The following is a 24,373-nucleotide window of genomic DNA, read 5'->3' on the forward strand; positions in this document are numbered from 1 at the left end:
TACTTGAATTATCAGATTCATTCTTGTCCTTGAAATTATTATTTCTGCTGCTGCTGCTGCTTGCTATTTTCCAAGAACTTGCTATTTTCTGGAGAATATATAACTGATTCTTTTTTCCCTGTTATTCCAGAATTCGTTAATACCTTCATTAAATTATTCCTGTTGCTTTTGTCACATATTTTTGTAATCGTTCCTAGTGACTTGGCTTGGACATTTAATTAACTGACTTTAATACTTCCATATTTTGGAGTGAATCTCTTTAAGATAATACACGCTACTCTGTGTACATCTTTTAGATTTTTATTTATTTATTTGACAGAGAAAGATCACAAGTAGGCAGAGAGGCAGGCAGAGAGAGAGAGGAGGAAGCAGGCTCCCTGTTGAGCAGAGAGCCTGATGCGGGACTCGATCCCAGGACACCGAGATCACGACCTGAGCCGAAGGCAGCGGCTTAACCCACTGAGCCACCCAGGCGCCCCTGTGTACATCTTTTATTTCATCCCCCTCATTTTGTCTGTATTTGACTCATACAGAATTACTCATACTTTAACTCAATGGATGGAAGTGTGACTTGTTCCCATAGCATGTATTATAATTTTTTTTTCTTTAATTGGGCTGATACCATTTTTATTTTTGCAGTTAATTCTGCCTTTATGTTATTTTCTCATCAGTATCTTCTTAGGATTATGTTTGCCTGTATTTCCCTCATCTAGTCCATACTTTTACTTATTTGTTTGTTTCTGTGCTTCCTTCCTGCTTCTTTCATAATCTATCATTTGTTATTGTCTATGTGCTTTTCTTTAAATAATTTGGCAGGAATTCTTTGGTTATAGCAAAGAATACCTTAAAAACATCTTAATGCTAAACAATTAGCATGTAATAAGGAGGCTATATTAGACATTACTAGTGTTCACCAAGATACAGTTTTTCCTTTCTCTCCCCTGCATAAGAAAAGCTAGTCTTCCCTAAGACCTTGGAGTTCAGTCAGACCCTAGTAGTTAGGTGGTCCTGCACAATAAGATGTGAGCAGAAGTGACTTGTGTCATTCCAGGCTAAGGCACTGAAAAGTCTGTGCCTTCTCCCTTCTTTCTCCCCATCTTCTTTCTCTCCAGTCTTGTGTGGCACCTCTGTCACACGGGGGATCTTTAGTGACCTGTGGAGCAGGACTCATGCCATCCACCCAACAGTGTCTGTTGAGTGATTGACAAATACACCTCAGTTATCTTAAGGCATGGATGTTTCAGAGTTAAAATTTTTACCACAGCAAATTCTAGTGTCTCCTGACTGATCTAAGCAGAGAAAAGACCATAACCACATGCAATGTAACCTAAAATTAACACTAAAGTAGTTGACACTGTCAGAAAATAACCACTGAGCTCACAGGAAAGACAGTTGAGTGGTAAAAGCACCGGCTTTGGAATCAAACTTGGAGTCAATTAATGAATTGCATGACTTTAGCTAGTTACTTTAGCTAGTTAGTTTAGCTAGTTACTTTACTTCTGTATGTTTAGTTATCTCTTTTGTAAAACAAGGTTAATAACTACTTTGGAGAATTTCTCTAAGGATTAAATAAAAATGTTTGTTTAGACATCTGGGGTCTAGTTGCAATGAAAGTAGACATAATAATTATTGAGTTTCTGTTTTTTCTTAATATTATAAAACAAAGCATTACTAAAACTTTTTGCTGGTAGAATCTTACTAATATCAATAGAACTTAACAAATAAAGTCAATAAAATTACCAGTCCAACTCTCATTATGTAGTGATTAATTCCATTTACATAAAAGGAACCAAAAACTTAGAGGTTTTAAAAAAGAAATATTCTCACATATGCAATTTGTCAGACTCTCTTTGTTGACTTAATTGAAATCTGAAATTTGAGTTTTTTATATTACAAAATTTATACTAAGGTATTTTCTCTCCAACTGAGTACATATGTAAAAAAATATAAAATGCAGGGCTTATTTTAAAATATAGAACTAGATATTTTTGTTTTTTTCTCCATAATACAATATCAAATAAACTAGTGAATATATTAAGAAACAAAAAAATTATTTGAACACTCCTGGCTGATGTGGTCAAATATTTTTATTGTTTTCTAATTATTTTCAATTACTGAGAATTTTGTTTTTATTGGTCAATTTCAGAGGCAACTGAGTTAAGTTGTATTTGTGTAGAAATTAAGAGTGTGTGTATGTATACATCAAGATTTTATTTTTTCTTACATCATTGACAGGGAAATCTCCAAAATATGATTACCTATAGCTGTGCCTTGTTTCTTCCCTCAAACAGGGCATTTTAAAGTTTGACAAATAATAAGACTTAAACAAATGGCAAAGAACACGTTAACTCAGCTATGCACCCACAGTAGAATTTGAGAAAATTAACTGCTCTTTATCTGGTGAAAAAAATAAAATGAAGTCTGTGTTTTATAAGTTCCTTGATGTGGAGCCTACATAAATAAATAAATAATCCTTTGAACCCAAAACTAAAGCCAGTGAATCCAGGCTTCATGAGTATTTTTGATAAATCTTTTCATAGAAAAATATTTAACTAATTAAATTATTTAGCATATGTGCTGCCAAAGGGAGCACAGATTAAATTATTTAAATAGAATTTTTTATGTTCTTTTACCCCTAATATCAGAAACAGCTGTTGTGTTAGCAACTCCAATAGATAATTTACTTCGAGGGTACAAATTTTATTTTACAAACACAATTCAAAATATACTGACTTAATATTTAAAATCAAAATACATTCTAAAAGGTTTCTATTACTAATAATTAAAGTTAAAAAAAGGGAAAGTATGAAGGTACTAAATATAATCTATTTATCATGGAAAACCAGATGCTATATCACATCAATTCAAATTTTCTATTTCTAAAATACATCCCAGAAATAGGTCAAGTTGAAAAAAAGCACACACATGATAAAAAGTGAAAAAAAAATGCAATTATGACTATGGCAACAGGACAGAAGTATTTTGCCAAGAAAAAATTTTTTTTTTTTTTTTTTTTTTACTTAGATAACACAAGTTTCAGAGAATGCACTCCAGATGGCAAATCCATGGTTTATGTGAGTGAACTTATCTTTACTACCCACAAGAATCTTGCAGGCTGCACTTCGGAAATTTACATCTGCTATGAATGAAACGGATTAGGATTTCTGTTTGGTTAGGACTTTCTGTCTGGTTGCCTGTCTCCTGTATGTCCCAAGGCATTTGCAAGGAGTGTGCCATCCAGGAGTTAGTTACTTTTTTGAAAACAACTGGCAACAATATATTTCTTAACTAAGAGAAAGTATTTCCCTGTCCAAGCATTGAAAGTGATGCTTAAATTTAAGCTTCTGTAATTCCTAATGGTCACATTAGCAAGGGATGTTCAGAAGAGAATGCATAAAAACAACCTGGAAAGAGACATCTTCTGGAGATAGGACGTGGGTAGTTTGTTTATTTTAAACTAGTACACTGAAGACAGATTCCTGTGGCTTATCTTGGCAGCTGCAACCATGCCTGTAGCAGTTTCCAGAGTCTGCACAGCTAAGGAAAAAGGTTTTGGTTTTAGAAAAAAACAGATATGAGGATGGGCAATCATCTCCAACACTGATTAGCTCTGTGGTAGTGGGAGCTACTTGACTTGTAACAGTCCCCGAGTTCTTTTCTATCAAATGGAGACAATAACAATGAACTTGCAACATTATTGTAAAGATCAAAGCTTAAAGACATTAGCATGGAATAGATGCTCAACAGTGATCGCAATACTAATATTTACTTCTATAGTTGCAAAGCTTCCCATGAACTATCCCCATCAAGGGCAGAACACCTTGTCTTTTGATGTCATACGTAAAAATGAAATTTCTCTTCCTTTTTGTTTTTCCCTTTCTCCCTCTCTTCCTACCATCTCACCCCTCAGTTTAATCAATCCTGCTTAACACATGTTTTGGGTGGATTTGGTCCTGTTGCTAGTAGTAAATTACACTGAATGATAAGATTTCCAAACCACCACCTTAACCAGGTCCTCTTGCTGTTGATTTCTCTAGCTTTATTTCTTTCGACATAAGACAGGACGAAAAACCATAGCTGTGAGGTTCTTCAGAAAACACACCATTTGTTTTACTCAAAGATTTCTCCCTGGAACAAACTGAGCTTTCAAGCAATAAAACTGCCAGGCACAAGCCTTCTTTAAAAGAAATTCTACTCAAAGATGCATTGGGAACTAGAATATTAGAAGAAAGTAATGGGCATTTGAACACAGAAATTGCCCTCAAAAGAGAGAAATACTGTATCATTCCCAAGCCAATTTCAATGTCATTGCCTTTAGAGCAATATTGAACTATATGTCTCGATGGTGTTTTTCTATAAGCATAATGAGGCACTTAGCCATGGTGTCATATTTTGCAAATGAGAGCACTGGAAAAGGACGTAGGATGTTTCTGGGTTTTTTTCTGCAACACTGGTAGCCCACAGGGTGGCACTGAGCAAGTCACTCAGCCTCCTTGAATTTCCATTTTCATATTATTGAGTAGTTGGGTTTAGGATTTTCCTTACTTTCAGGAATAGAAAGTTTTTATGTTTGCTTGTTTTTTCTTTAATTTCCATTAGGACTAAATTACGTGAAGGGACCCAAGAATATGATGCTTAAGAGCTTCTTGGGATGAGATCCTGATTCTTTAACATGGTCACCAAAACCCTGCTTCTCCACCAGCTTCATTTCAAATACTGCCTCTGCCGTGCCTATGCTTGGCCCCAAGATTTTCCCACCAGTAATTTTTCCATAAACTTTCACCTCTCTTTGAAGAATTCTCCCATGCTATAATCCCAGCTGCTCATTTATTCATTACATGAGTAATTATTGAGCGTTCACAATGTTCCTGATATGGTGCCCAGGGAAGGGGGGTGGGGGGGCTGAGGCTAGAGATGTATTGATAGATAAGATAGACAAAATCCCTGCTTCCGTGTACTTTACTTTCTAGTGGGAGGAGCTCAACCAAAAAGAAGCCAGCAAATAGTTAGGATACTGCAGATGACAGTATGTTGTATGAAGGTGTATGAAGAAAAAATAAACATGCCTCAGTTGTCCACTGATAGATTACCACTCCATTCCCTACTCATGATATAAATCAGGACACTCTGTTGTAGCCTTTGGTCACAACTTTTTTTTTTTTTTTTTTTTTTAGATTTTATTTGTTTATTTGACAGACAGAGATCACAAGTAGACAGAGAGGCAGGCAGAGAGAGAGAGAGGGAGGCAGGCTCCCTGCTGAGCAGAGAGCCCGATGCGGGACTCGATCCCAGGACCCTGAGATCATGACCTGAGCCGAAGGCAGCGGCTTAACCCACTGAGCCACCCAGCGCCCTGGTCACACCTTTTGTGTTGTTTTTATTCTTGTCCACTTTTGTATCCCCAGCCTCTATCATGGCACCTGATATATGTCCAGTGACACATTTGTCCGATCGATTAGTAAATTTTGGTTAGACAATCCGGGACAAATCAAAATTGTCAAGTATTTGTTGCTAGATATTTATAAGAAGTCAAAAACATGTCTTTATGGTGGTGAGTGCTTAATTCATACTTTTAATATATTACTCCAAAGATATGACATATAAGTGATCTTGAAGGATGAAGAGTAATTCAAAGATGAACAAGAGACATTGGAGAGGATATGGGTAGAGAAAAATCATGTTTAAAGGCACAGGGAAGGGACGCTTGGGTGGCTCAGTGGGTTAAGCATCTGCCTTCAGCTGGAGTCATGATCCTGGAATTCTGAGATCAAGCTCCACATCAAGCTCCCCGCTCAGCAGGGAGTCTGTTTCGCCCTCTCCCTCTGCCCCACCCCTGCTTGTACTCTCTCACTCTCTCAAATAAATAAATAAAATCTCTAAAAACAAAAAAATGTCACAGAGAACTGATTGAGAAACTATAATTAACCTGACAATGCCAGGGAATGGGTTGCCAGGGTGTAGTTCTCAAGAAACTATTCAAATTTGAGTGAGTCACTCAAGTGTACTGTTGGCAAGAAAAAAGAGAGAGAGAGAGAAAAAGAGAAAGAGGGCAGAGAATTACTATTTTGATCCTCATTAAGCCCTTCACTAGGTGCAATTCATGTGCTAACGCATTTATTTCTCAAAATAACATTGGTGCCATTATCTTCATTTTTTAGATGAAAAAATTGGGTCTCTAAGAGACCGTTTACTCAGAATCAGTAGTAACTAGGTATTCCAATTAATCTTGGAACCCAAATGGCTTGGTCTCTAAAGTCTACACCCTTGGACTACAGAACACTGTCATCTAATGAACATTCTATATTTTACCTGCAATCTCCCAAATTATAATGTGGGTCCTAACTAAGTAAATCTATTTAGCTTAGATGAGTCTTTTTCTAGTCTCAAATCTGTATTACTTGTTTTAGGACTTTGAAGAACTTAATTTCTTTGATTGACGGTGCTTCCTTATTGTGAAGGTTGTAAGAGATAATGGCCAGAAAACGCAAGCGCGTTACCTGAGTAAGGGCATAGATGCTCAGTAAATGACTTGTTGGGAGACAATTCAGTTAGAAGTTAACATCAAGCTCTTCCTGATAAGTTACGTGGTTGAAGTTTAGAGATTACTTAAATAGAAAGCTTGCATTTAGAGGATATGTTGGGCATGTGTATTTTTATTTGAAAAGGATTTTAAGTGTCCCATGTCATCTCTGTTTACAGAATGGAGGTGTATAAAAACACAAGAAAAACACACAGGGCCAGGACCCCTCATTATGATTCAGAAGGGTAAGTTAGAAAGTATAGCTGTCGCCTCACTTTGAGAGCAGATAACAGCATCATTTTTGTAAAAGAAAGCAGAGATAAAGTCACTGAAACACATATCCGTAATAACAAACCAGAGAACATTAAAGACACAGAAATACTTGATGCCCATGGACTATTTTCTCCAGTAAAGGCATGCATTAGAGTCATCTAATAAATAGAGTCATCAAATCGAGTCATCTAATAAATGATTCATCCACACACTAATATTTAATCAGTTCATACCTTTAATTGTTCTAGGAACCTTTTAAACACTGCAGCATATTTAAACATTTTCAGGGTTATTCGTTGTTCAAGGTTAATTCCTTAGTCAAACTTACTTTAAAATGAGTAAATGACACAAAAGGAAAGCACATTATCACTCCATTCTAAATGCCAATGTGGTAATTATTTTCTTGAGATACGTAGATTTTTTTTACCTGCAATGTTCCTAGAAATTTTTCTGACAGTTTGAAAGATTAATAGAAACTACTTGTGAAGTCATGGAAAGTTTGCTCTGCTGTGACTTACTAAATAAATAGATTTCAATTTTTCTATGGAATTGATTTTTAATTTTTTACAGCAAGGCAATGTTTTGCCCATGTAATTTCATAATGTGAGTCATCAATAATGAAATACATTTGCTACATTTGGTGAAATGAAATGTGATGCCAAATTAAAAAATATTAATGGATTTTCATTACATTTAGTATTTCCCTCTATGTATATGACAATTCTTACATAAATAAAAATGGTACCCTGAATTATTATACATTTCCACAAGAGGGCTCTTGAAAGGCAAAAATACTGCTCATGATTAGTCATCTGCCTACATCTATTGGTAAAAACTAGAGAGAAACACAATTTTTAAATATTTCCTTGAGAATTCACTGAATTTTATAAATTACTTCTAATTAAATTAATATTTTCACTACTTAGAATTACCTAACAGTAATGAAAGCTAAAATTTATTGGATGCATCCTGTGAGCCCAACCATGTATTAAGTGTTGGATATGTAAGTATTATTAATTGCTCTTGGCACAGTCAGCTATGATAAGTATGGAACTTCTGGAATTGGAGTACCTACGTTTGAGTCTCAGCTCTGCCATTTTTATTATTCCTGTGACCTTGGGCAAGATATTTGTTACTTAACTTTATCTGGCCTCAGTTCCTCTTCTGTAAACTGACGTTGTAAGCATTAAAAGAGTTAAGACAAATAATCCATTTACTTACTTATTTATTTATTTATTTATTTTAAAGATCTATTTCTTTGAGAGTGCGCGCGCTCAAAGGCATGCGCTGGGGTGACTGGGGGGGAGAGGCAGAAGGAGAGGATCTTCTAGCCGTCTCCCTGCTGGGTATGGAGTCCCATCCTAGGACCCTAAGATCATGACCTCAGTCAAAACCAAGAGTTGGTCACCCAACAGACTTCATCCCCCAGGCATCCTGACAAGTAAAGCATTTAGAAGACCGCCTGGCACAAAATGAATGCCTTGTAAAATTTCATTACTACTGTAATTATTACAGAAACAAAACAGGTAATGGATTAAATGGCATGCCCCAAATCGCATTGCTAGTAGGTCAACCAGTGTGCTAGAACACTAGCCAATGTGCCTCTACTGTAAAAGAAAATTGGCAGTTTCACCCCCCACTCCAGTCCCCCATTGCCAGCACTAGGAGACTTTCCCCCATGCTAAGGCACACTGGCCTTACCCGTGCTCCTAAATTATCCTGTTCTTCTTCTTGCTCCCTCCCGCTGTAATCACTGATATGAAGTACTCTTACCCCTTGCTGTTATCACTAATTTATATATTGAACTCTGCTCTGCCATGAAGCTACTTGAGTTCCAAGACAATATCTTACTTATTTTTGCTTTCCTGGCACACAGCATGTACTCACCTGGTTAGCAAGGATCGACAAGGATGATTTAAAAATAAGGATATGCTATGGAGCACTTTTTCATGTGTCTGTTGGCCATCTGGATGTCTTCTTTGCAGAAATGTCTGTTCATGTCCTCTGCCCATATCACTCGGCATCAGGGAAATACAAATCAAAACCACAATGAGATATCACCTCACACCAGTCAGAATGGCTAAAATCAATAAGTCAGGAAATGACAGATGCTGGCGAGGATGCGGAGCAAGGGGAACCCTCCTACACTGTTGGTGGGAATGCAAGCTGGTGCAACCACTCTGGAAAACAGCATGGAGGTTCCTCAAAATGTTGAAAATAGAACTGCCCTATGACCCAGCAATTGCACTACTGGGTATTTACCCTAAGGATACAAACGTAGTGATCAGAAGGGGCACGTGCACCCGAATGTTTATAGCAGCAATGTCCACAATAGCCAAACTATGGAAAGAACCTAGATGTCCATCAACAGATGAATGGATCAAGAAGATGTGGTATATATACACAATGGAATACTATGCAGCCATCGAAAGAAATGAAATCTTGCCATTTGCGACAACATGGATGGAAATAGAGCGTATCATGCTTAGCGAAATAAGTCAAGCGGAGAAAGACAACTATCATATGATCTCCCTGATATGAGGAAGTGGTGATGCAACATGGGGGCTTAAGTGGGTAGGAGAAGAATAAATAAAACAAGATGGGATTGAGAGGGAGCCAAGCCATAAGTGACTCTTAATCTCACAAAACAAAGGGTTTTGTGAGGGTTGCTGGGGGGAGGGGGGTTGGGAGAAGGGGGGTGGGGTTATGGACATTGGGGAGGGTATGTGCTTTGGTGAGTGCTGTGAAGTGTGTAAACCTGGTGATTCACAGACCTGTACCCCTGGGGATAAAAATATATGTTTATAAAAAAAATAAGGATATGCTAATCTCTGCAACTGTCCTGTAAACAGCTTTTGTTAATCCCATCTTATAGATAAGTACACTGAAATTCTTAGAAGCTACATCACCAAGATCTCATGGTGCGAAATAGCCAAGCAATTCAAAACTGGACCTGACTCCAAAGCCTGAGTTCTTTTTGCTGTAGTATTTCCTACACACCTCATGGTTGTTTGTACATTTAACGACTGAAGGGAGCCTGTGAATACCTTGCTGAGAAAAATACCTGAATGCTATGAAGATGATAGTTAGATAAGGATGGAGAGATAGATATAGAGAGATAGTTTATTTTTCCATCTCATAATAACTTAGGTATTCAGATGAAAATTGTTCCTTTCAAGTAAATTTGGTAAAATTTTTCACTTTTTTCATCAAGGCTAAACATTTTCAAGTTGGCTTTCCAACTGTTCTTTTAGAATTATTTTGTGGAACATTTCCAAAAAATGCAATCATGGGATAGAACTTGAGGGCAATATGCTAAGTGAGATAAGTCAGACAGAAAAAGACAAATACTGTATATGATTTTTATGTAGAATCACAAAAGCTGAATCTATAAAAACAGAGAGCAGAATGATGGTTATCAGGTGCTGGGTTACAGGGGGAAGAAAGTAGGACTAAGATAGTTTTCTAAGGGTACAAACTTGAAACCAGTAGACAAGTAAGTCCTGGAGATCTAATGCACAACATAGTGGATTTTGTGCATTAGATCTCCAGACAACAATGTTGTATTACAATCTTCAAAGCTGCTGAGAGACTAGATCTGCATTGTTTCCACCACAAAAAATAAATGAAAACTACATAATCTGATAGAGGTGTTAGCTCATGCTACGGAGGTAATCATACTGTGATATATAAATGTATCTAATCAACACATTGCACACCTTAAACTTACACAGTGCTGTATATGTTATATCTCAATGAAAATAAATAAACATTACAATGTAATCATGAGCAAATATTTAATTTAATTATAATTATTAATTTAGCCAGAGAGTCTTTGCAGCACTAGAGATATCACAGTGGACCAAAGCAGGTGTGGTTACAACCTCTGAAAACTTTCCATACTCCTGCGGGAATGGACATGAGTTAAACTGTTGCCCAGATAATGTAAAATCACAACTGTGAAAAGCACTAAGAATATATTCCACAATGGGAGTGGAACATAAAGAGAATCCCCTGATCAGGCACTCAGGGAAAGCTTCCTTCCAGAAGAAATTTCTCAACCAAGAGCCCAGTGATGAGTAGCTTCAACCACATGGGCAAAGGAGGGAGAAGCATTATTCTAGACAGAGGAAAGCACATGTGTCAAGGCTATATCGTGCGAGACACCATGGTGCTGAGGAGCTAAAAGAAGGTCAGTGGAATAAAGAAAGCCAAGAGGAGCACGGTTCAAGAGGTGGCGGAAGGGTAGAAGGCAGACAATTAATTCAGTAAATACTTACTGAGAACTTTCTACATCCCTCCTAATGTCATAGGTACAGAGTAATCACCAGGAGGTAAATTATTTTTCTCTCAAGGAACTACTTAATCTGGCAGAAGATGGACATACACACACCCCTAGATATAATATAATGTAATCAGAAAGAACAAAGTACATATGGGAGAGCAATAGAAGGAGCAATTAATTTTGATGGAGGAGGAATGGGAAGGAAGGAATTGGCGGACTGCGGTGAGTAATTGACTTATGAGTTGAGCTTTAAACGCATTCTAGGCAATCGCATGGAGAGGAACAAGCTGTAAACAGTAGCCGTAAATCTATTAAATAATGATTTATTTGAAGAATCAATTATGGAGATAGGAACTCTCTTTTCTTTCGGGCGCCTAAAATCAAAAACATTGAAATGTTGACAGTATCATTCAGCATTTCTCAGCTACCGCCACTAGGTGGCAAACGTTTCCAAACTATGGCAGGAAACTACTGAACAGCAGAGCGGGTTGAACCTTTACTAGGCTCTCCAGCAACCACAGACAGAATATTCTAAAACATTCTCACTATTGTCATTTTGAGCACTCTTACTGTTTTTATGAAATGAAAGATAACAACGTGAACAAAATCACATTTTAAAATGTCAACACAGGTTTTACTGGCGAAAGTTAAAATTCTGCTCTTTTAACAATAGAACCTTCCACTTCAGGCTCAGAACAAGGCCAGAGAAGTGGAGCAGCTCCATCACAGATTCCCATCACCATGACAACCTTTTCAGTAGCATGCACAATTAAAGCTACAGTATCATTTTGTCAGCAAGGAAAAAATATCAGAGTTTTGGCTGGTACTCATTTTTCAGAAGGGGTTAAAGAAATTGAATTGATTCTAATTAGCCCAGCTGAATTATAGGGGAGAGGGAATAGATTTGAAAATGCTTCGCATAAGGAGGCCCACCTCTCTCCTCCATTAGCAAACAAAAATATGTATTTTATACAATTTAATACACTGACATTATCACGATCCTCTTTAGCTTTCTTTGACAACAGCTTTTTTGTGCCAGCCATTCTCAAAAACCCTGGCTTAATTCCCATTTAGGCTATATTTGTGGATGAAAAAAATCTGTTCATTCCATTAGCAATTAGATTTTGACCAGATGGTCTGGAAAGTGTTGGGACTCCCTCAGAATCCTGAAATAACCTTATCTCTAGGCCTTGTGCGCCTCTTCCTCTTCTGAAGACATTTCTGGGATATTTAGTCATCAGGGAGAAAATCTGTAGGGCTCATGCTCCCTGGCCTGAAGGGGATTGTTCAGAATTCCTGAAGGGTTCACAGAAAATCTTTAAAGGGTTAAAAAGTGAAACGCATAAAGAAAGTTTAGCAGCACAGGAGCTTGGTAAATGAAGAACAAATCTTGGATTTTATGACTTCGTGACTTTTCGGGGCATATATGGCTTCTGAAACAGAGTGGAGACTGGCTCCTTTGCGCCTTAAAATAATTATTAATATAGAATAAAGATACCAATGGGACCTGAGATTTTTTGTTCTTTCATGAAAGTAGTAACATGAAAGACTTAGTTGAATTTAAGGCATTTTCTGAGATTCCTGAGGATGAAATCGAGGTGGGAATATATTACTAAGGGTTACCATAGAATATAATCCCATGAAAATTATAAAAATATACTTTTTGTTCCCCTTAGAAATGTACAAGTATAACTCCTTGGAAATCCGAAGGATGGATTAGATAGATGCTTTCCCTCAGACTCTTTCAGTTTCCATAAGGCACACTTTTACAGGGGTGAAAAACAGACTCTACAGCCCTATTGCTTTATGCATTTTAACCATCATTAAAATTCTACAAAAATGGATGGGAGAAATAGGCAGCTGCTCTTTGATTCAGTTCACTTGTGATTAAGACACTGTCATTGCTCAAAGAAGGTACTATTATTATCCCCTTTTCACATGGGCAAATTGAGACAAAAGTAGTTAAATGTCCTCTCCAGTACTAAATCCACAATAGATAGCATGTGTTTCTTTCTGCCTTTGGTTAATCATACTTACCTCCTTCTTATCTAGGAGTGAATGGGGCTGCCCCATCCCTGGCCCAAGAGCGGATATGGAACTGAGGCCTCAGCAAGCAGACATTCTCAATCCAGATGCCGCAATGGGACATAAACTTTGTCAATGGAAATTGTCCCTTCTCTCTCATGCTCTCTGACTTTCTTGTCCTCTTTCCTTCATCACTTGCTCCAGCTGTGGTCTCTGTTTCTCTTTTTTGGCCAATGTATTCTATCACCACGGACTGGATACTTCTAGATAGGAAATACGGTTGTTATATTTTACATTCGTGTATTTCCACCATCAAAGGACTAAGTCTTTCTCAGTCCAGTTTGCAAATTCTTAGGGAGGTTCTGTTTGTCCATATTTGGGTCTCTTTCCAAGAACTGGACAAATCACCTGTTGTTACTGGAGTAAGGGAAGGTAAGACGATGCCAACTCTCCCTGAAATCACACTGACAGAAGAAGAGGAGCACTTCTCAAAGAAGATGGCTTGTCATTTTAAGGGGCCTCGGAACATGGCGTGCAAAGGAATAAGCATATAAAACAGCTGACATGTGCTGAGCTGGTCTCTACAATATATCATCATTTAAAAAATCATTGTTATATTAATTAAATATCTACACAGTTGCCTTGCAGTTCAAAAATATCTTCATCTTAATTTGTCTCATTTTTATCCCCACAAGATTTTTAAATGTGTAAGAAATTAGTGCCAAAGTACTTTCCTGAAAACCACACGCCTACTATGAATTAGATCTGGAGCTTAAACAAGGTCTTCTGATTCTAAATCCAAATCTAAAACTTGTCCATTTTTGTACCTACTTACCAATTCCTCCCCGGCCCCCCATATGAATCTTAATTGGTCTCTTCAAGCAGATATACATATTTGCCTTTCCCTGAGGTGCGTACGCATGTATCCAAATGTGAGTTTCTTAAAATCTACATTTAAGTCTTATCAGAAGAAGTGACTGCTTACAACGCCTGTTAATTAATGCACAGATCACTCTTCCATCAACTTCTAAAATGAAACAAAGACCAAAAAGCATGTTGCCTGACTTCCTACTGGCAAACAATGTTTCTTAAATATGGTCAGTCAAAACCAAATGCGTTATTTCACAAAGGCCACTCTCAAAATAGACGCCTTGGACCAAAAAAAAAACCACTTTATAAAAAAATTTTTATTTATCTGAGAGAGAGAGAGAGCATGAGAGAGATCACAAGCAGTGGGGAGGGGTAGAGGGAGAAGCTGGGCAGGGAGACCCATGGAGGCTGGATCCCAGGAGCCTGGGATCATGACCTGAGCCTTAGGCAGATACTTAATGGACTAAGCCACCCAGAAGCCCAAAAAGACACTTATTTGATGAAGGAATAATCACTTTTATTTTAACTTTCTAACATTTTCCCCTACACACTAGGAATTACACTATAAAACAGTTTGGGATCCTGAATTTGATTTCACTTAAGATTAACTTGAGTATTTTTTTATACTTGTTTTTATGTTTGTTTGTTTTTTGTATTTATAGTTTTAATCAGGTCATAACATAATAACATAGATAAATCGTGAATGCTTTACAGCATGGCACTGACAAAACATGTATTCTTAAATGAAAAGCTTGATAAATTTATATATATATATATAGAATAGATATACTATAATAGATGCCATATTTTATATATGTGTATATCATATATATGAGTATATCATATAATATATTCTCCCATGCAACCAGCACTTTAGATGGAACAAGATATAAATTAAGGTTCTTATTTTGCCTCTGCCCAATCTATCCCTAGTTTCCAGAAATAAACAACATTTTGACTACTATCATCACTGATGTGTTTTACGTATTCTTAAAGTTCATATAAATGAAATTATACAATATATGCTTTTTTATAGCAGATCTTTTTCATGCAATGTAATGTCTGTGTGATTCATCCATAGTGTTTCATGTACCATTAGTTCATTCTTTTTTACTGCTGGGTAGAATTCCATTATATGAACTCATCACAATTTATTTATCCATTCTTCTATTGATGGACATTTAGACAGTGTCCACTTTTTAGCTATTATGAATAAAGTTGCTTGAAACATTCTTTTTTCTTGAAATATTTTGTCCAGTGTGTGTGTGTGTGTGTGTGTGTGTGTGCGCGTGTGCGTGTGTGTGTGTGTTTATACAAATAGTGACTCATTCCTCTTTTAAGCCTATACCCAGTTTCTTAAGTTGGACTGCTGGGTCATAGGAGAGGTTTATGTTTAGATTTAGCAAAAACAAACAATATTTCAAAGGAGTTACATCATTTTATATTCCCACCAGTAAAATATGAGAATTTCAATTATTTGTTATCTTCATCAACAGTTGTTATGGTTGTGTTACAAGTTAGTTGGACAGTTAGATGATCAGGGCCAGGATCCCCAACAAAAAAATATGGAGTCAGAACAGCTAAAATAAAACAGCATTGGCATCCTGTTTTGCAGCTTAGACAAGACCACACTGACATTCTGTTTTGCAGCCTTTGCAGAAATGACTTCTGCAAAACGTCCTAAAATAAGGCAATTTACCACAAAGCATTTGTCAGTTTTGTGGGCAAGGGGCAGTTAAGACATAAGCCCCTAGATGTCAGCGAAAAAAGACCATCAGCACGTGGACAGTAACCAAATAGGTAGACAGAGATACAAGACCAAAGCACTGATTGGCATGACTCAGCACACCTTGACTGCTTAAGACAGTTCTGTAAAAGAGCTCCTAAAAACCCCTAAACTTAGAAACTCTGGGGTCAATTCTTTCTGGAGCCCCTCCGTCTCTGGAAGCTTTAAACTATTACTCAATAAACTTTGCTTTGGTGCCCACCACTCTCTGTCTGGTCTACATCTTCATTCTTTCAAGTGGTGTGACCAAGAACTGCAGGTTCTAAAGGCAGATAATTTCTGCAACACTTGGTATTTTTAATTTCAGAGATTTGGTGGAGGGAATTATATCACATGGTTATTTTAATTTGCATTTCCATGATGAGTGATGTTATCTATCACCTTTTCATATAATTATTGATTATTTGGATATCTTTCTTTGCAAAATGCCTGTTTAAGATACTTGTAATTGTAAAATTTGAACTGTTTTTTCTTATTTATTTGAGGGAGTTCTTTATATGTTCTGGACATTTATCAGATATATATATATTGCAAATACCTCCTTCCATTCTGTGACATAATGTTTCCTTTTAATGGAGATTTTTGATGAATGGAAGTTTTACCTTTTATATTTAGGTGCATGATCTATCTCAAATTAATTTTTAAGTGTGGTATGTGAAGTATAGTTTGGATTTTTTTTACCCATATAAGTATCCAATTGACCCAGCACTACTTATAGGAAAAAATCACCCTTTTCTCTCTTGAATGTATTGATGCTTTTATTAAAAACTATTTTTATTAACATATAATGTATTATTAGCTCAGGGGTACAGGTCTGTGAATTATCAGCCTTACACATTTCACAGCACTCACCCTAGCACATACCCTCCCCAATGTCCATAACCCAGCCACTTATCCTTAACCCCCCACCAACGCTCAGTTTGTTTTGTGAGATTAAGAGTCTCTGATGGTTTGTCTCCCTCCCTATGCCATCTTATTTAATTTTTTCCTTTCTCTACCCCCCACAACCCCCCACCCTACCTCTCAAATTCCTCTTATCAGAGAGATCATATGATAATTGTCTTTCTCTGATTGACTTATTTCGCTTAGCATATTACCTTTTAGTTCCATCCACATCATTGAAAGTGGCAAGATTTCCCCTTTTTTTTTTTTTTTATGGCTGCATCTTCTTTATCCATTCATCTGTTGATGGACACCTAGGTTCTTTCCATAGTTTAGCTATTATGAACATTGTTGCTATAAACATTCGGGTGCATATGCCCCTTTGGATCACTACATGTGTTTCTTTAGGGTAAATATCCAGTAGTGCAATTGCTGGGTCATAGGGTAGCTCTATTTTCAACTTTTTGAGGAACCTCCATGCTGTTTTCCAGAGTGGCTGCACCAGCTTGCATTCCCACCAACAGTGTAGGAGGGTTCCCCTTTCTCCGAATACTCACCATATCTGTCCGTTTCCTGACTTGTTAATTTTAGCCATTCTGACTGGTGTGAGGTGATATCTCACTGTGGTTTTGATTTGTATTTCCCTGATGATGCTTTTGTTTTAAATCAAATGACCAGACACATGTGAATCTACAAATGGATCCTCTATTCTGTTCCATTAATGCCTTTGTTCATCTTGTCCTTATAGTATATTGTCTTATTAGCTGCATCTTTCATTATTGGTAGTTTCCTAAGTTTATTTTACTCTTTCAAGATTATATTGGTTTGTATCCATTGCTGGTTTTTTGGTATATTTCAAAATAAAATTTCCAATTTATACAAAAACTACTCGAAATTTTATTGAGATTATATCAGCATGTATATTATCCATGAACATGATACATCTCTCCATTTAATTGACCCTACTGTAATTTCTCTAAGCAACGTTTATTGATTTCGGTGTAAAGATCTTGCTTGTCCTGGCCCGCTACAACTGGAGAGCACACTAATGAGCTAGGCTAGAGAAAAGCTTCAGAGCAGAGAGGAGACTGGAAGATAGTAGGACATTGGTGAACTCCAGGAAAAACAGTGTCACCTAGGAATTCAGTACCCTTTTTCTTAAGGTCCATTTACGTTAACAATCTATTCTTCTAATTAACAATAATACAATACCAGTACAATAACTGCCTTACTTATAGCCATTGATTGTACATGTTAGCCATATCCACAAAACACCCTCATAGCAGCCTCTGGATTAGTGTTTGGTTAAATCTCTGGAAACTATAGTCAAGTAAGTTGACACAGAAAAATAATTATCATGCCAAGAAATGCCAACAGCCACCAGAAACTGAAAGAAACAAGGAAAAGTTCTCCTATAGGATAGCTGGAGGTAATAACTCTGCAACAACTTAATTCCAGACTTATAACCTCCGGAATATAAGAGAATAAATTTCTGGTTTTAAGTCAACAAATTTGCAGTGATTTGCTACAGTGGCCATAAGAAATCAATGCAGGTGGTGTGGAGCTATAGCTCTTGTAGTTATAGGTACAATGGAAGGAGAAAGAATGAAATAGAAGATGTGGTATCTCAGAAATTCAAGGGAGCTAAGCAGGGTCGGGCCTGGTTAGTACTTGGATGGGAGAAATTCAAGGGAAAAATATTTCAAGAGGTGGTCAAGTGCTTAAGAAAGATCAAGTAAAATAAAAACTAAAAGATATTCATTAGATTTAGCAAAAAGGTAACAATGAGAATCTTTGTGAAAGCAGTTTCATTTTAAAGCAGAGGGCAGAAGAGTCCATGGTTAAATGAAGACTTAGAAATAGCAATTCTAGATCTCTGTTTTTCAAAATGCTTGATTTTGAAGAGGACAAAGAAGTAGTGTAAAGAAGAATGAAGGAGATACCAGGGTGAATGTTTGCTTCTTTGTTTAAGATACAAGAGGCTATGAAGTGTTTAAATCCTCTTCAACCATTGAAACAGCAACAAGAAAAAGGTTAGGAAATTAAATAAAGAGATGAAAACTGATTAAATACAATCCTTGAGGAAGCAGATAAACCCAGCATCCAAAACTTTAGGAAAGAGAAAATACCTTTTCCAATGTAAACACAAATATCAGGGAAGCATGGGTTCTGGCAAATTGTATATGGGGTTTGAGGAAGTTGAGGAAGACCTTGTATGATGGTTTCTGTTTTCTCTGCCAGGCTGAGGATGATGTTACTGACTTAGAGTGAAGGCTGAAACTTGGAATTAGAACGTTTTGAAATGAATAAGATTTTTTTGATATAATCAATCTGGACAGTGGAAGAGAAAGATGGAGGAAAAAAATAATAGAATATTTCTGCACAGCCCTGTCTGTGTATTTTCAGTTGGGAACTATCGATTTATAGTGCATCAATCTGCATATTATAAAAGTTCCTGCTATGATTCCGGGGGGAAAAGAGGGAATATCTGGATTGAACCAGTGTTTGTATTTGATCAGTCGGGATCAGTTGGGAACAAACAAAGATGAGGACAACAGCCAAGGAATAGCTGAAATAATGGATAATTTATTTCTGGGCTCAACAGGTTTTCTTTTTTCATATTTGTTTTCTGTCCCCATACTCCAGCACTAATCTTAACATACGAGAAGCCATGTTGTTTAAGGAAGAAAAGCAAGCATTGAAAGAAACTGCCAGGGGTGCCGGGGTGGCTCGGTGGGTTAGTGGCTGCCTTCGGCTCGGGTCATGATATCAGGGTCCTGGGATGGACCCGTGCATCTGGATCCTTGCTCAGCAGGGAGCTGGCTTCTCCCTCTGCCTGCCGGTCCCCCTGCTTGTGTGGGTACTCTCTGCTCTCCCTCTGCCAAGTAAATAAATAAAATCTTAAAAAAAAGAAAGAAGGAAAGAAAAAGAAAGCTTCCAAAAGGAAACAGAAGGCAGAAAGAAATGGGATTGTGTTGGGAGGCAGTAGACTAAGTTGGGCCAGCAGGAAAGGATAAGTCTGATAATTTTGGACTATGAGTGTCGTTGTGCTATTTGCTTCAGCAAATTTAAATGTTCAAAAAAATGATTGTACATGAATGCTTTCAGTGATATTTTGAAAGAGCTGGAGTGGGCAGGGTGAGAGGGAAGTAGGACGAAGGCATGTAACAACATGTGGAAACATTCCCAGGAGCATATGAGATGCGTTCCCCCCACCGCCCCAGGGATGTCAAAGGAAGTACATGATGCCCAGTCAGGTGAATTCGAATTTCAGATAATCAGTAAGTTTTTCAGATAATTATGTCCCTCAAATCACATGGGATATACTTATAATAAAAAACATTCTCCTTTTTAAAAATCTGAAATTCAAATGTAACCGGGTGCCCTGTAGTTTTATTTTTTCTATCTAGCAAACCTATCACTACTCTCCTGTTAGAAATGATTTAAAGTCAGTTTTGCCAAGGAGTAGAATTACATAGCCACATCACCCCTGGGAGAGATTAAAGTGTTAAATTAAAAATATATATACCACATTTATAATAGCTGTACCTTGGAGTTTCTTGAAGAGCTTATTCAAACAAGATTTGAATCCAAAGTGTGTGCCTGTGTGTGCTTTATTCTGAAGTCTTCTTCTTCTTATTTATTTTCTTTCTATGAAAGGAATTGTATGTGAGTATTTATTTCAGAAATGAATCTTGTGCTTATTAAGGTGTAACTGGATTGAAGGTATTTTCAGATTATGACCGTTCCCCTCATCCTGGAGGTATCTAAATGAAATCTCTCTGAAGTCATGGGTGAGTGAGTATAGCTGAGAATCTTCATGGCACACCATGAAATCCACCCTAAGGAAAAAGGTTGAACATTTAGAACTGAAGACAAATAGAAAATGCCTGATGAGAGCTAATGAACGGAACCCACCAAAGGTGACATCACATAATTAATACATATGGAATAATGACTCTATGTCAGACATTTTCCTAAGTGCTTCATGTGTATTAATTCTCACCACAATCTTATGGTTCAGTTATACTACCAGTAACCAAATTATGTAGATAATGAAACTGAAAAGCTAAATTCAAGATCACTCAATTAGGAAAGGACAGAACAAGGGTTTGACAATGAGGTACAAGAACCTCTGCTCTTAACCACTAAACTATTTTCCTAGTGTACCCAGAAAAAAGCTTGAGGATTCAAAGACATGGAGGTAAATACTTTACTATTACAAAAGAAAAAAGGCCATGCAATGCCAGCAGTTAGCATGGTGCTTAGCACATGTAGTCAATATATAATGGTTAATTGTCTAAAATTTCTCTCTATGTGCAAGGCAATAATGGCACTGTTTATCCTTCTATGCAGCTTTTAAATGCTGTATGACTTTATTCGTTACTTAAGTGTTTTCCTGTAGTAAATGATGATCTCCTTCGGATTAGGGTTAGTATTTACATTCTCATTCTTAGGTGTTAGGAGAATGCCTCATAAACAGTGTTAATTAGATTATTGTTAAATGAAGGTATAAATGTATGAATACCAAAAAAAGAATGAATCTTAAAGTCTTATGTTAGGATCCATATTTTTGTTTGTTTGTTTCAGAGGCATTAACCTTCTCTAAAATTTTCTAAATATGCCATGGAATTAAGGTAGAAAAGAAGGTGGCTTTCCAGTGTGAAATGCTGGATATCCGAAAGCATTGCATGATAAATTCTGACTTGCCACATCTAATATTTAGGCAGTGAAACTAACTTAAGGGCCCAGCTGTAGGTTTCCTGATAATGCTAATCTTATCTCATCAATTATTGCTTAGAAATTCATGGAAGTCAAGGAAGATTGGACAAAAATACATGCTTCTAAGTACAAATTGTAGAGGAAATCTTCAATTAAATTCCATCTATAAGTACTGATATGGAAAAATTATCAAAGGCACTGAAATTTCAGCCATCAAAAGAAACGAAATCCTGCCATTTGCGACAACATGGATGGAACTAGAGCGTATCATGCTTAGCGAAATAAGTCAATCGGAGAAAGACAACTATCATATGATCTCCCTGATATGAGGGAGTGGTGATGCAACATGGGGGCTTAAGTGGGTAGGAGAAGAATCCATGAAACAAGATGGGATAGGGAGGGAGACAAACCATAAGTGACTCTTAATCTCACGAAACAAACTGTGGGTTGCTGGGGGGAGGGGGGTTGGGAGAAGGGGGGAAGTTTATGGACATTGGGGAGGGTATGTGCTTTTGGGTAAATTGGAAGGGGAGATGAACCATGAGTGACTATGGACTCTGAAAAACAGTCTGAGGGGTTTGAAGTGGCGGGGGGGTGGGAGGTTGGGGTACCAGGTGGTGGGTATTATAGAGGGCACAGCTTGCATGGAGCACTGGGTGTGGTGAAAAAATAATGAATACTGTTTTTCTGAAAATAAATAAATTGGAAAAAAAATAAAAAAATAAATAAAAATGGAAATTATAGGTATATGTATCTAAGGGTTTATAATATATAGGTGTATATAATATATTAGATATACCTAAAGGAATATAATATAATATAACATAAATATTTTTAAATATATATTATAAAGGAACCCAAGAAATAAAGGAATATCTACCACACTGATAACTGTTATTACCTCCGAGAAGGGGATTGAGACCAGAGGTGGTAAAGAAATGAAACTTGAGTTTTAGCTATAGCCATAATTTTTTAAAAACAGGAATATATTTGTCTTATTTATTAAAAATAATTTTTAAAAATCCAGCAGTACTCCAGTTAGCAATGGGATAACTATTATATTTAATGTCATTAAATTAATTTACAATCATGGGGAACAGGAGATACACTGAGAAATGTTAGTTCTTAAAGACTTTAAATACCAGTTTACACACAAAAAAATGTGTGGCAAAGTAGCACACACCTATACAATGCCCAATAATCTGAGCACAGGTAGGGTAAAAAGTGAAAGCCTTACTTAACTTGGGGGGGTGGGAGATTAAATGGGTAAAGTATGAGAGGAGCATGAGTCTGAGTTGTCTCCTATAAATATTACTTAAGTAAAATTCTTACATTTTAGTCGGACAAGTCAGTTTGACTTGTGTCCTTCAAAATGGTTTTTCAAAATTACCTATGTCCTTTTGAGGAAATTACAGTATGTGACCGACCTTTCATTCTAAAGAAAACACACTGTCTAAAAGAAGCTGTGTTCTAAAACTAATGCCATGCTGTGAATTCTTCTGTATGTATGATGAACACTCTCTTTAAATATCTTTTCTTTCTATTGGCAGCTAATGCCCACTATAATGAAGAAATGTTACTGCTTTTTTTCCAAACTGAATGCCTAGAAGCTTCTAGTGCATACAACTCTTGTTTAATTTTTTGTTAAACTTTTGGAAAACAAATAATATGTTGTTTTAGATTTAATGTACTGTCTCTAAATTATTTACTTGAATCCAGAGATAAACTAACGCTATCAAAAACCATCATCAAAATTACCCGTTAAATTCTTGTGTTAAGAACCAGAAGAGTCTATCAATTTGACTTAGTTTAGCTAACACTCTATACTGATTGCAAGGTGCATTCCACAGTCACTTAATGAGTGCCTCCTCTATACTAACCACTGCTGTTTATTCTGGGGGTATAGCAGCAAGCAAGACAAAGCCCCCACGTGGATACATTAATCTGAATCATCTTGTGCGATATCCGGGGGATGACGCAATGTTGGAATGAGCAGTCCCAATGTCATCCTTTTTATTAGTACTGAGCCTTTGAGAAGACCTGCACTAGTGTCGATCACTCTTCGAGACTGATCTAGCATTCTTAATGATGTCTTTTTTAAAGTCTGCAGTGTTAATATGAAAACTTTTCAAACTTTGGATTGAGGTATAATTCTCCGCAATTAACTGGAATATCTAGGAAAAGTTATAGTTACCTATATATCTAAACCTAAAGCATTAAAAGGTTTCAAAATGTTCACCATCTGTATGTCTAACATATGTAAAAGTAAATCAGCAAAAACTATCCCATAAACACATACATTGACTCTTTAATTCAATAATTAACAAATTTTTATTGGATACTGGGCTGAGAAATGTCCATCAGCTGATGAACAGATAAAAGAGAGGTGGTCCCTATACACACACACACACACACACACACACACACATATATATATATATATATATATATAATGCCGTATTACTCAGCCATCAAAAAGAATGTAATATCACCATTTGCAATGATATGGCTGGAACTATAATGTACTAAGTTAAATGAAATAAGCCAGAGAAGGACAAATACCATATAATTTCATTCATGTTTGGAATTTAAGAAACAAAACAGATGAACCTATGGGAAGAAAAAAAAGAGGGGGGGAGAAGCAAACCACAAGAGACTCTTAGACTATTAGCAAACCACAAGAAACCATAGAGACCAACAAAGGGTTGATAGAGGGAGGTGGGCGGGAAACGGGCTAGATGGGTGATGGGTGTTAAAGAGGACACTGTGACAAGCACTGGGTGTTATATGTAAGTGAGGAATCACTCAGTTCTACACCTGAAACCAATTTTACCATATAGGTTAACTAACTGGAATTTAAATAAAAACTTGAAAAGAAAAAAGAAAGAGACCACTGGGCTGAGCATGGCATGATGAAAAAATTGTACAGATCCCTATCCTCTTTAGCTTATGGCTTAGTGGAAAAGACCATCATTAGAAATATAAATCCACAAGTAAACATAAACTTGTG

Source organism: Neovison vison, chromosome 2, assembly GCF_020171115.1.
Source record: "Neovison vison isolate M4711 chromosome 2, ASM_NN_V1, whole genome shotgun sequence".
In the NCBI taxonomy this organism is placed as follows: domain Eukaryota; kingdom Metazoa; phylum Chordata; class Mammalia; order Carnivora; family Mustelidae; genus Neogale; species Neogale vison.